This window comes from Oncorhynchus keta, chromosome 17 (genome assembly GCF_023373465.1).
Source record: "Oncorhynchus keta strain PuntledgeMale-10-30-2019 chromosome 17, Oket_V2, whole genome shotgun sequence".
Lineage (NCBI taxonomy): Eukaryota > Metazoa > Chordata > Actinopteri > Salmoniformes > Salmonidae > Oncorhynchus > Oncorhynchus keta.
Genome location: NC_068437.1, coordinates 2,902,329 through 2,915,229, shown reverse-complemented (window position 1 = coordinate 2,915,229; position 12,901 = coordinate 2,902,329). Strand labels below are relative to the sequence as shown.

Here is a 12,901-nt window from a genome sequence, read left to right as displayed (position 1 = left end):
TCGGATGGAAAAATACTGGGACCTGACTTTTGCGCACCAATTTCCACGCAGACACCATGCGGGACACTTGGTAATTGTAGGCTCTTATGGCCAATCTTCCAATGATATGCCTACAAATACGTCACAATGCTGCAGACACCTGGGGGAAACGATAGGAAGTGTCCGTTGATTCCTGTGCCATTCACAGCCATATAAGGAGATCATGGAAAACGTGCCTTCAAAAATCCTGTTGATTTCCTGGTCACTCAAACATCTTGGTTTTGCCTGTAGATATTGTTCTATGGCACTCACAGTGAAAATCTTTGCAGTTCTGGAAACGTCAGTGTCTTCTTTCCAAAACTATCAATTCCAAGCATAGTCGAGCATCTTTTCGTGACAAAATATCGCGCTAAAAACGGGCACGTCTTTTTATCCAAAAATGAAATACTGCCCCTAGAGTTCTAACAGGTTAAAGACCTGGTGATCTTTTGCCTCAATAGCAGTCAATATTTAATCACCTTATTTAGTCTCATCTGAAAGTTGTAAATTCTTGGTTATCTTCTCGAACCCTGGCTAACAAGTTGAATCAGCAAAACAAAAGTTGGTTTAATTATTTATTTACTAAATACCTAAATAATCACAAATTATGTCTTACGTGGCCAACATCCAGTGAGACTGCAGAACGCCAAATACAGATATAGTCATTTTACAAATTCAGAAAACAAAACCTATTTTACATAGGTTTAAAGATGTCAAACGATGTTTATATTCAATCATCAGGTTGTTTTTAGCCTAAATTATCTATAATATTTAAACCGGACAATAACGTTGTCAATATAAAAGGTAAACAAGAAATGCACTCTCTCGGGATTGCGCATGAAAAAGCTCTGACAGGTCAGGGTCTACTCATTCAGACTGCTCTTACTCCCTCATTTATCAGAATTACAAGCCTGAAACCATTTCTAAAGACTGTTGACATCTTGTGGAAGGCATAGGAACTACAATTTGATTCCCAAGTCAATGGATACTGTAATGGCATTGAATAGAAAACTACAAAACCACAAAAAAAAACTACTTCCTGAATGGATCTTTCTCAGGTTTTGCCTGCCAAATCAGTTCTGTTATACTCAGACACTACTTTAACAGTTTTGGAAACTTTAGTGTTTTCTATCCAAATCTACCAGTTATATATATGCATATTGTATCTTCTGGGCCCGAGTAGCAGGCCGTTTAATTTGGGCATGCTTTTCACCCAGAATTCCAAATGCTGCCCCCTACCCGACACATTGTGACATGGGGCCGTGCATTATCATGCTGAAACATGAGGTGATGGTGGCAGATGAATAGCACAACAATTGGCCTCTATCTCCTTACGGTAGCTCTGTGCATTCAAACTGCCATCGATAAAATGCAATTGTGTTCGTTGTCTGTAGCTTATTCCCGCACATACCAAAATCCCCCCGCCACCATGGGGCACTCGGTTCACATTGTTGACGTCAGCAAACTGCTCGCCCTCAGGACGCTATACATGCGATCTGAAACTCCCCAAACTTGTAGCGTCCTGCCCAAGAAGACTCGAGGCTTTAAACGCTGACAAAGTTGCATCAACAAAGTGCTGAGTAAGTATGTATGTAAATGTTATATTTCATTTTTCTATATAGTTACTACAATTTCTAAATGTGTTATTGTGTGTAGATTGAGGGGGGTAATCTTTTTAATCCATTTTAGAATAAGGCTGTAATGTAACAAAATGTGGAAAATGTCCAGGTCTGAGTACTTTACAAATGCACTGCATGTACAGTACCATTTCAAGTTTGGACACGTACTCATTCAAGGGTTTTTATTTTTTGCTTTTTTTCTACATTGTAGAATAGTGAATACATCAACTATGAAATTACACATGGAATCATGTAGTGTCCATCAAATCAAAATATATTTGATATTCTTCAAAGTAGCAATAATTTTCCTTGACAGCTTTGCACACTCTTGGCATTTTCTCAACCAGCTTCACCTGGAATGCTTTTCCAACAGTCTTGAAGTAGATCCCACTTGTTGGCTGATTTTCCTTCACTCTGTGGTCCAACTCACCCGAAACCATCTCAATTGGGTTGAGGTCGGGTGATTGTGGGGCCAGGTTATCTGAGACAGCACTCCATCACTCTCCTTCTTGGTCAAATAACCCTTACACTGCCTGGAGGTGTGTTGGGTCATTGTCCTGTTGAAAAACCAATGATACTCACTCTAAGCGCAAACCAGATGGGATGGCGTATCGCTGCAGAATGCTGTGGTAGCCCTGCTGGTTAAATGTGCCTTGAATTCTAAATAAGTTTCACCAGCAAAGTACAATCACACCACCACCTTCATGCTTCACTGTGGGAACCACACATGCAGATCATCCATTCACCTACTCTGTATCTCACAAAGACACGGCGGTTGGAAACTATATTTCTTTAATTTGGACTCTTCAGACCAAAGGACAGATTTCCACCAGTCTGATCTCCGTTGCTCGTATTTCTTGGCCCAAGCAAGTCTTCTTCTTATTGGTGTCCTTTAGTAGTGGTTTCTTTGCAGCAATTCGACCATGAAGGCCTGATTCATGCAATCTCTGAACTGTTGATTTATAGATGTCTATTACTTGAGCTCTGAAGCATTAATTTGGTCTGCAATTTCTTAGGCTGCTAGCTCTAATGAACGTATCCTCTGTAGCAGAGAACTCGATCTTCCTTTCCTGTTGGCGGTCCTCATGAGAGCCAGTTTCACCATAGCGCTTGATGGTTTTAGCGACTGCATTTGAAGAAACTTTCAAAGTTCTTGAAATGTTCACTATTGACTGACTTTAATGTCTTAAAGTAATGATGGACTGTCTTTGCTCAAGCTGTTCTTGCCATAATATGGACTTGGTCTTTTACCAAATAGCCCAATCTTCTGTATACCACCTCTAGCTTGTTACAACAAAACTCAAACGCATTAACATCTTGTGTACATGCTAAATAAATGTACACACAAATGTTATTTAATCATTGCACCCATGCTGCTCTCGTGCCTCAACAAGCATCTGCGTGGCCAGGCGCTCAAATTGAAAAAGGTTCTATTTGTGACGCTCAGCTGTGCTGCAAATCCGGCCTCTCCCATCTCATTGTGTTTAGGAGCATATACCCTCGTGTGTGTGTGTGTGTGTGTGTGTGTGTGTGTGTGTGTGTGTGTGTGTGTGTGTGTGTGTGTGTGTGTGTGTGTGTGTGTGTGTGTGTGTGTGTGTGTGTGTGTGTGTGTGTGTGTGTGTGTGTGTGTGTGTGTGTGTGTGATCGAAAAACTTGACGTCCACACGCCAGTCGGTTGTAGTAATGCACTGTAAAGTTGTTTTCAAACCGCCATATAAAGTCCAAAGAAGTAAATTAGAAGCCTGAAGGAGAGGTGACAAAAAGGCAAACCAAATTCCTTTCTCTTCTGTGGATTTGATCAGTATTTCAGGTAAAATAACAACTCAATGTCTCTCAGGACATATTGGCTAACAGCAAGCTAGCTAAATTGCCATAAAACATTAAACATTTTCGACCAGTCCCCAAATTGGTTCAGAGTTTTGCTATTTCAACCTGCGAACACGTGTGTCTAGTTTGGTCAGCATGTTAGAAGGAAAGAAATTCCACATACTTTTTTATCAAAACACACTTGTTAATTTAAATGCATTCCAGGTGACTATCTCAGGAAGCTTCTTGAGCGAATGCCAAGAGTGTGCAAAGCTGTCATCAAGTCAGTATAGCATTTATTTTAAACTTTTTTTCTGTGTTATTTCATAGTTTTGATGTCTTAACTATTATTCTACAATGTAGAAAATAGTTTTTTTTTTTTAAATATATAGAATCCCTGGAATGAGTAGGTGCCCAAACTTTTGACTGGTACTATACATGCATACAATCATCATTGTTCTTCATCTTTTAATCATGGTTACCTGCAAGGAAACACGTGCCGTCATCATTGCTTTGCACAAAATGGGTTTCACAGGCAAGGATATTGCTGCCAGTGAGATTGCACCCAAATCAACCATTTATCAGATCATCAAGAACTTCAAGGAGAGAGGTTCAATTGTTGTGAAGAAGGCTTCAGGGCACCCAAGAAAGTCCAGCAAAAACGCCAGGACCGACTCGTAAAGGTGATTCAGCTGCGGGATCGGAGCACCACCAGTACAGAGCTTGCTCAGGAATGGCAGCAGGCAGGTGTGAGTGCACCTGCACGCACAGTGAGGCGAAGACTTTTGGAGGATGGCCTGGTGTCAAGAAGGGCAGCAAAGAAGCCACTTCTCTCCAGGAAAAACATAAGGGACAGATTGATATTCTACAAAAGGTACAGGGATTGGACTGCTGAGGACTGGGGTAAAGTAATTTTCTCTGAATCCCCTTTCTGATTGTTTGGGGCATCCGGAAAAAAACGTTTCCGGAGAAGACAAGGTGAGTGCTACCATCAGTCCTGTGTCATGCCAACAGTAAAGCATCCTGAGATCGTTCATGTGTGGGGTTTCTTCTCAGCCAAGGGAGTGGGCTCACTCACAATTTTGCCTAAGAACACAGCCATGAATAATGAATGGTACCAACACATCCTCTGAGAGTAACTTCTCCCAACCATCCAGGAACAGTTTGGTGACGAACAATGCCTTTTCCAGCATGATGGCGCACCTTGCCATAAGGAAACAAATTATCAATATTTTGGGACCATGGCCAGGAAATTCCCCAGACCTTAATCCCATTGAGAACTTGTGGTCAATCCTGAAGAGGCGGATGGACAAACAAAAACCCACCAATTCTGACAAACTCCAAGCATTGATTATGCAAGAATGGGCTGTCATTTAATTTTTTTATTTCACCTTTATTTAACCAGGTAGGCTAGTTGAGAACAAGTTCTCATTTGCAACTGCGACCTGGCCAAGATGAAGCATAGCAATTTGACACATACAACAACAGTTACACATGGAATAAACAAAACATAGTCAATAATATTGATTATTGCCATCAGTCAGGATGCTGCCCAGAAGTTAATTGACAGCATGCCAGGGCGGATTGCACTGTTCCTAGGCAGTCATTGAAAATAAGAATTTGTTCTTAACTGACTTGCCTTGTTAAATAAAGGTAAAATAAAACATGCAAACACAAGTATGTGGACATCCCTTCAAATTAGTGGATTCCGCTGTTTCAGCCACACCCGTTTCTGCAGTCTCCTCAGACAAACATTGTCAGTAGAATGGCCTTACTGAAGAGCTCAGTGACTTTCAACTCGGCACCTTCATCGGATGCCACCTTTTCAACAAGTCAGTTCGGCAAATTTCTGCCTGCTACAGCTCCCCTAGTCAACTTTAAGTGCTGTTATTGTGAAGTAGAAATGTCTAATATTAGCAACAACGGCTATGTTGCGAAGTGCTAGGTTACACAGCTCACAGGACCCCCGAGTGCTGTAACGTATAAAAATGGTCAGTCCTCGGTTGCAACACTCACTACCGAGTTCCAAACTGTCTCTGGAAGCATCCTCTGCACAATTGTTTGTCAAGAGCTTCATGAATTGGGTTTCCATGGCCAAGCACCTGCACACAAGCCTAAGATGAGCAATGCCAAACGTTGGCTGGATTGGTTTAAAGCTCGCTGCCATTGGACTCTGGAGCAGTGGAAACTACTCTCTGTAGTGAGGAATCACACTTCACTGTTTGGCAGATGCCAGGAAAATGCTACCATAGTGCTGACTGTAAAGTTTGGTGGAGGAGGAATAATGGGCTGGGGCTATTTTTCGTGGCTCGGGCTAGGCCCCTTACTTCCAGTGAAGGGAAATCTCAACACTACAGCATACAACTACATTCTAGATGATTCTGAGCTTGCAACTTTGTGGCAACAGTTTGTGGAAGGCCCTTTGACAGCAAGCGTACCCGTAACATACCTCCACATTACTTGAAAATATGTAGGGTCAACTCTGTGATGTTGGATTTGCCCCAAACCTAAAATTTTTAATTTATGCCAAAATGTTTATTTCTGTGCGGTCTTCACTTACAGCTTTTTTTCGTCTGTGGGTACACCCGGTCTGTGGTTATGCGGGAAAAACATCTGAAATGTGCTTTCTACATTGCCAAATGTTCCGTTCTTCACAAATTGAACTGTCTGGCCTCTGTCAAAGAATGGTCCCCATTTCATGCTAATCTAGCGGTCCTGTGTTTCTGCTATATTAATTTGGAAGTGGGACTGTGCTGCTGCTAAGTTGTTGCCACCACGCCAACTAAATATTTAAAGATACTAGAGCTTTCCTCAGCCAACAAGACGGCTGACAGCAAAATCAGTTTACTATTCAATTGATCAGCTTGTCGCGTTCAATGCCAAGAACATTATATTCCTCTCGAGGCACTTTCAAGTTGACTGCCGTAGGGATAGAAACATGCATTCTGCATGTTTTCTGCACAGCGTAGCCTAGTGGTTAGAGCGTTGGACTAGTAACCGGAAGGTTGCGAGTTCAAACCCCTGAGCTGACAAGGTACAAATCTGTCATCTGCCCCTGAACAGGCAGTTAACCCACTGTTCCCAGGCCGTCATTGAAAATAAGAATATGTTCTTAACTGACTTGCCTGGTTAAATAAAGGTAAAAAATAAAAATAAAAAAATAAACCCAGTCATTGCACAACATTCTTAATGCAAGCATGGGAAAAACACACGTTTGAAAGAAGATTTGATGGCCACTCCTAAAAATGAGACCCACACAAATAACACAACGGTATCCAAACATCGAAGGTAACTCAGCATGCAGAAAGCACGATTATATTTCAGGCCATGTGTAGCATAAAGTAGTTTCTCTGCAGTTGTTCAACACAACCAGCAGGTGACGGTAGACTCTCGCTTCTGCCCGCTGCACCCTGATCCTGGCAGTGGAACGGCTTTCCCCCAAATACTCATTCTGCACAGACTTCAATGTATCATATTGATCTGGTTACTAAGACGGCAAGCACTTCTTTAGGCATTTTAAATATCTCGATGTGAATTTCATTAGTGAGTTTAAGATGCTCTTTGTAATAATGAAAAGTGCTTTATAAAGTAGGCCTAAATGTGTTATTTATACATTTGGATGCGTCCATACTTCGAGATATACAGGACAGGGGCTGCTCACATTGCCTCTTACACAATGACTGTCTCTATTGATGGTTAGATGTTATTCACAGCCTGGTCTGTGTAGGACTAGAATCCGACTTCTGTCCTACATACGTTGGACTTCAAAGCTTAGCTTACGTCAGACGTGAGCTTTCCATTCTTCGCCAATACCGGAACTAAACTGTGTGCTTGTGCGACCCAAGATTTTGATTTGTTTACTTAGCTACAGCTCATTTACACATCACACACCTCCAGTTTGGAGTTCTTATTGTCTTGGTGAAGAATGGAACACGCACGCACGCACGCACGCACGCACAATTGTGTGTAAAACCAAAGGTGGTAGGACCATGTAAGGGTGACCCAGCTAGTGGGTCTATATCACTGTCACAAGGTGATTTGCATATCTTAGGTAATCTGAATGAGTAAAAAAGCACCTTTTTATTTGAGCTCTTGACTCACATTTTTCTATCTATTAGTCAGCCCTTCCTTTCAAACATGCATGCACCAATCCTGAACCCTCACCTTCAAACTCTGAATACCTCTTTGGTGTATCCTAGGTGTGTGATTGGTAGATATTAATACTGTAGCTCAGGTGTGTACCCTCAGGGTGGGGCCTGCGTAGTCAAGTCTCTGAATCCGCTATCTCTCAGACAATAGTTCTTTGTAAAGAAAAATACATAAATTGTACACCTCACCCTCTGACTCACTTCAATGTAAGCCAACATTCAGTTCAATTCAGTGTAGCCAAAATGACATTCAACTCTTTCCTCTGTTCCATCTTTTATTTTTACTTCATTCGTAAGTCTCTACCTAATCTCCTTTCCTATTTTTATCTTCCCTTGAATAAAGTTAAGTCCATTCCATCCCCATCTCCTATCTCCCTGCAATCAGTGTTGTCTGTCAGGCTATGTGAGTGGGAAATGGGGAGAATGCTGGCTAAGGGCTAACCTTGACTCATCTGACTTTCCCTCCATAGCAGACTCTCTGGAATGCAGCCCTGCCTGCCTGGTACCACTGTGGGAATGTGTGTGCATGCGCACACCCACCCATGTGTTACTGTCAAAGAAGGTTTACACTTATGTGTGAGTGTTGTCTGTTTGAATGATTGTTTGTTGAACAAGCGTGTGAGAAGTGAATCGTATGTATGTACACTACCGGTCAGAAGTTTTAAAACACCTACTCATTCAAGGGTTTTTCTTTTATTTTTACTATTTTCTACATTGTAGAATAATAGCAAAGACATCAAAACTATGAAATAAGACACATGGAATCACGTAACCAAAAACAAATCAAAATATATTTTATATTTAAGATGCTTCAAAGTAGTCACCCTTTGGGCATCAGGTAGCCTAGTGGTTAGAGTGTTGGGCCAGTAACCGGAAGGTTGCTGGATCGAATCCCTGAGCTGATGAGGTAAAAATCTGTCTGCCCCTGAGCAAGGCAGTGAACCCACTGTTCCCCGGGCGCAGATGACGTGGTTTAAGGCAGCTTTCCCCACCTCTGATTCATAGGGGTTGGGCTAAATGCGGAAGACACATTTCAGTTGAATGCATTGTTGTTCAACTGACTAGGTATCCCCCTTTCCCTTGCCTTGATGACAGCTTTGTACACTCTTGGCGTTCTCTCATCCAGCTTCATCTGGAGTGCTTTTCCAACAGTCTTGAAGGAGTTCCCACATATGCTGAGCACTTGTTGGCTGCCTTTCCTTCACTCTGGTCCAACTCATCCCAGACCATCTCAATTTGGTTGAGGTTGGGGGATTGTGGAGGCCAGGTCATCTGATGCAGCACTCCATCCCTCTCCGTCTTGGTAAAATTGAATCATAGCGCTTGATGGTTTTAGTGACTGCATTTGAAGAAACTTTCAAAGTTCTTGAAATGTTAACTATTGACCGACCTTCATGTCCTAAAGTAATGATTGACTGTCATTTTTTATTTACTTATTTGAGCTGTTCTTGCCATAATATGGACTTAGCCCTATTTGGTAAAAGACCATCATCTTTATACCACCCCTACCTTGTCACAACACAACTGATTGGCTCAAACGCATTAAGGAAAGAAATTCCACAAATGAACTATTAAGAAGGCACACATGTTAATTGAAATGCATTCCAGGTGACTACCACATGAAGCTGGTTGCGAGAAGGGTGACTAATTTGAAAAATCTCAAATATAAAATATGTTTTGATAACACTATTTTTGGTTACAAAAATATAAATGTAAAGTTTGTCATGAGCTTAAATTAAAGACCCCAGAAATCGAGCGAAATGCTTGTGCTTCTAGTTCCGACAATGGAGCAATATCCAACGAGTAATCTAACCTAACAATTTCACAATTACCTTATACACACGAGTGTAAAGCAATGAATAAGAATATGTACATTTAAAAAAATATATGAATGAGTGATGTATAGAACGGCATAGGCAAGATGCAGTGGCTGGTATAGAGTACATTATATACATATGAGATGAGTAATGTTGGGTATTTAAATATATGAAGTGGCATTGTTTAAAGTGGTTAGTGATACATTCTTCATCAATTTTTACATTATTAAAGTGGCTGGAGTTGAGTCAGTATGTTGTCAGCAGCCACTCAATGTTAATGATGGCTCTCTAACAGTCTGATGGCCTTGAGATTAGAGGTCGACCGATTTTATGATTTTTCAACACCGATACAGATTATTGGAGGACCAAAAAAGATGCCGATTAATCGGCCTATTTTTATTTATTTGTAATAATGACAATTAAAACAATACAGAATTAACACTTATTTTAACTTAATATAATACATCAATAAAATCAATTTAGCATCAAATAAATAATGAAACACGTTCAATTTGATTTAAATAATGCAAAAACAAAGTGTTGGAGAAGAAAGTAAAAGTGCAATATGTGCCATGTAAGAAAACTAACGTTTAAGTTCCTTGCTCAGAACATGAGAACATATGAAAGCTGGTGGTTCCTTTTTAACATGAGTCTTCAATATTCCCAGGTAAGAAGTTTTAGGTTGTAGTTATTATAGGATTATTTCCCTCTAACATTTGTATTTCATTAACCTTTGACTATTGGATGTTCTTATAGGCACTTTAGTATTGCCAGTGTAACAGGTATAGCTTCTGTCCCTGTCCTCGCTCCTCCCTGGGCTCGAACCAGGAACACAACGACAACAGACGCCCTCGAAGCATCGTTACCCATGCAGAGCAAGGGGAACAACCACTCCAAGTCTTAAGAGCGAGAGACATTTGAAATGCTATTAGCGCGCGCTAACTAGCTAGCCATTTCACTTTGGTTACACCAGCCTCAACTCTCGGGAGTTGATATGCTTGAAGTCATAAACAGCGCAATACTTGACGCACACCAAAGAGCTGCTGACAAAACGCATGAAGGTGCTGTTTGAATGAATGTTTACACGCCTGCTTCTGCCTACCATCGCTCAGTCAGATACTTAGATACTTGTTTGCTTGTATGGTCAGTCAGATTATATGCAACGCAGGACACGCTAGATAAGATCTAGTAATATCATCAACCATGTGTAGTTAACTAGTGATTATGATTGATTGTTTTTTATAAGATAAGTTTAATGCTAGCTAGCAACTTACCTTGGCTTACTGCATTAGCCTTACAGGCAGTCTCCTGCAACGAGAGGCAGGTCGTTATTGTCTTGGACTTGTTACCTGTAAGGTTGCAATATTGGGTCCCCCGAGCTGACACGGTGAACCTGTCGTTCTGCCCCTGAACGAGGCAGTTAACCCACCGTTCCTAGGCCGTCATTGAAAATAAGAATGTGTTCTTAACTGACTTGCCTAGTTAAATAAGGATTAAATAAAGGTGTAAAAAAAAAAAAAAATAAATCTGTGTCCAAAAATACCGATTTCCGATTGTTATGGAAACGTGAAATCGGCCATACTTAATCGGCCATTCCGATTAATCGGCCGACCTCTACTTGAGAAGCTGTTTTTCAGTCTCGGTCCCTGCTTTGATTTACCTGTACTGACCTCGCCTTCTGGATGATAGCGGGGTAAACAGGCAGTGGCTCAGGTGGTTGTCCTTGATGATCTTTATGGCCTTCCTGTGACATGTAGGTGTCCTAGAGGGCAGGTAGTTAGCCCCCGGTGATGCGTTGTGCAGATCTCACTACCCTCTGGAAAGCCTTATTGTTATGGGCGGAGCAGTTGCCGTACCAGGTGGTGATAAAGCCCGACAGGATGCTCTCGATTGTGCATCTGCAAAAGTTTGAGTGCTTTTGGTGACAAGCTGAGTTTCTGCGCCGCCTTAACCACGCTGTCTGTGTGGGTGGATCAATTCAGTTTGTCTGTGATGTGTACGCCGAGGAACTTAAAACTTACTACCCTCTCCACTACTGTCCCGTCGACGTGGATAGGGGGTGCTCCCTCTGCTGTTTCCTGACGTCCACAATCATCTCCTTTGTTTTGAGTGTGAGGTTATTTTCCTGACACCACACTCCGAGGGCCCTCACCTCCTCCCTCTAGGCCGTCTCATCGTTGTTGGTAATCAAGCCTACCAATGTAATGTCATCTGCAAACTTGATGATTGAGTTGGAGGCGTGCATGGCCATGCAGTCATGGGTGATTTAAAATGGAACGCACCCTTGTGAGGCCCCAGTGTTGAGGATCAGCGGGGTGGAGATATTGTTACCTACCCTCACCACCTGGGGGCGGCCCATCAGGAAGTCCAGGACCCAGTTGCACGGGGCGAGGTCGAGACCCACGAGTTTGGAGGGTACTATGGTGTTAAATGCTGAGCTGTAGTTGATGAACAGCATTCTCACATAGGTATTCCTCTTGTCCAGATGGGTTAGGGCAGTGTGATGTGATTGCGTCGTCTGTGAACCTATTGGGGCGGTAAGCAAATTGGAGTGGGTCTAGGGTATCAGGTAGGGTGGAGGTGATATAGTCCTAGACTAGTCTCTCAATGCACTTCATGATGACGGAAGTGAGTGCTACGGGCGGGGCGGTAGTCATTTAGCTCAGTTACCTTAGCTTTCTTGGGAACAGGAACAATGGTGGCCCTCTTGAAGCATGTGAGGACAGCAGACTGGGTTAAGGATTGATTGAAAATGTCCGTAAACACCAGCCTTCTGGTCTGCGCATGCTCTGAGGACGCGGCTGGGAATGACGTCTGGGCCTGCAGCCTTGCGAGGGTTGACACGTTTAAATGTTTTGCTCACGTCGGCTGCAGTGAAGGAGAGCTCGCAGGTTTTGGTAGCGGACCGTGTCAATTTGAATGCACAGAGCTACCATAGGGAGATCCTGAGGCTCATTATTGTGCTATTCATCAGCGTCCATCACCTCATGTTTCAGCGTGATAATGCACGGCCCCATGTCGCAAGGATCTGTACACAATTCGTGGAGGCTGAAAATGTCCCAGTTCTTCCATGGCCTGCATACTCAACAGACATGTCACCCATTGAGCTTGTTTGGGATGCTCTGGATCGACGCGTATGACAGCGTGTTCCAGTTCACTCCAATATCCAACTTCTCACAGCCATTGAAGAGGATTGGGACAACAGGACACAGTCAACAGCCTGATCAACTCTATGCGAACGAGATGTTGCGCTGCATGAGGTGCATTGTCACACCAGATACTGACTGGTTTTCTGATCCATGCTCCTACTTTTTATTTTTTAAAGGTATCTCTACAGATCTGTATTGCCAGTCATGTGAAATCCATAGATTAGGGCCTAATTTATTGCAATTGACCGAAAAAATATATATATATTTTTTTTCCTTATTAGCTGTATCTTAGTAAAATTGTTGCATTATTCATTTGATATTTTTTTCAGTTTATGAATACTGTG

At 42.2% G+C, this 12,901-nt stretch overlaps 1 protein-coding gene across 7 annotated transcripts in view; it reads left to right on the top strand.

The window, feature by feature from the left end:
* Positions 1 to 12,901, top strand: part of nap1l4a (nucleosome assembly protein 1-like 4a) — a 71,364-nt gene that overhangs the window by 40,833 nt on the left and 17,630 nt on the right. The window lies entirely within an intron of this gene.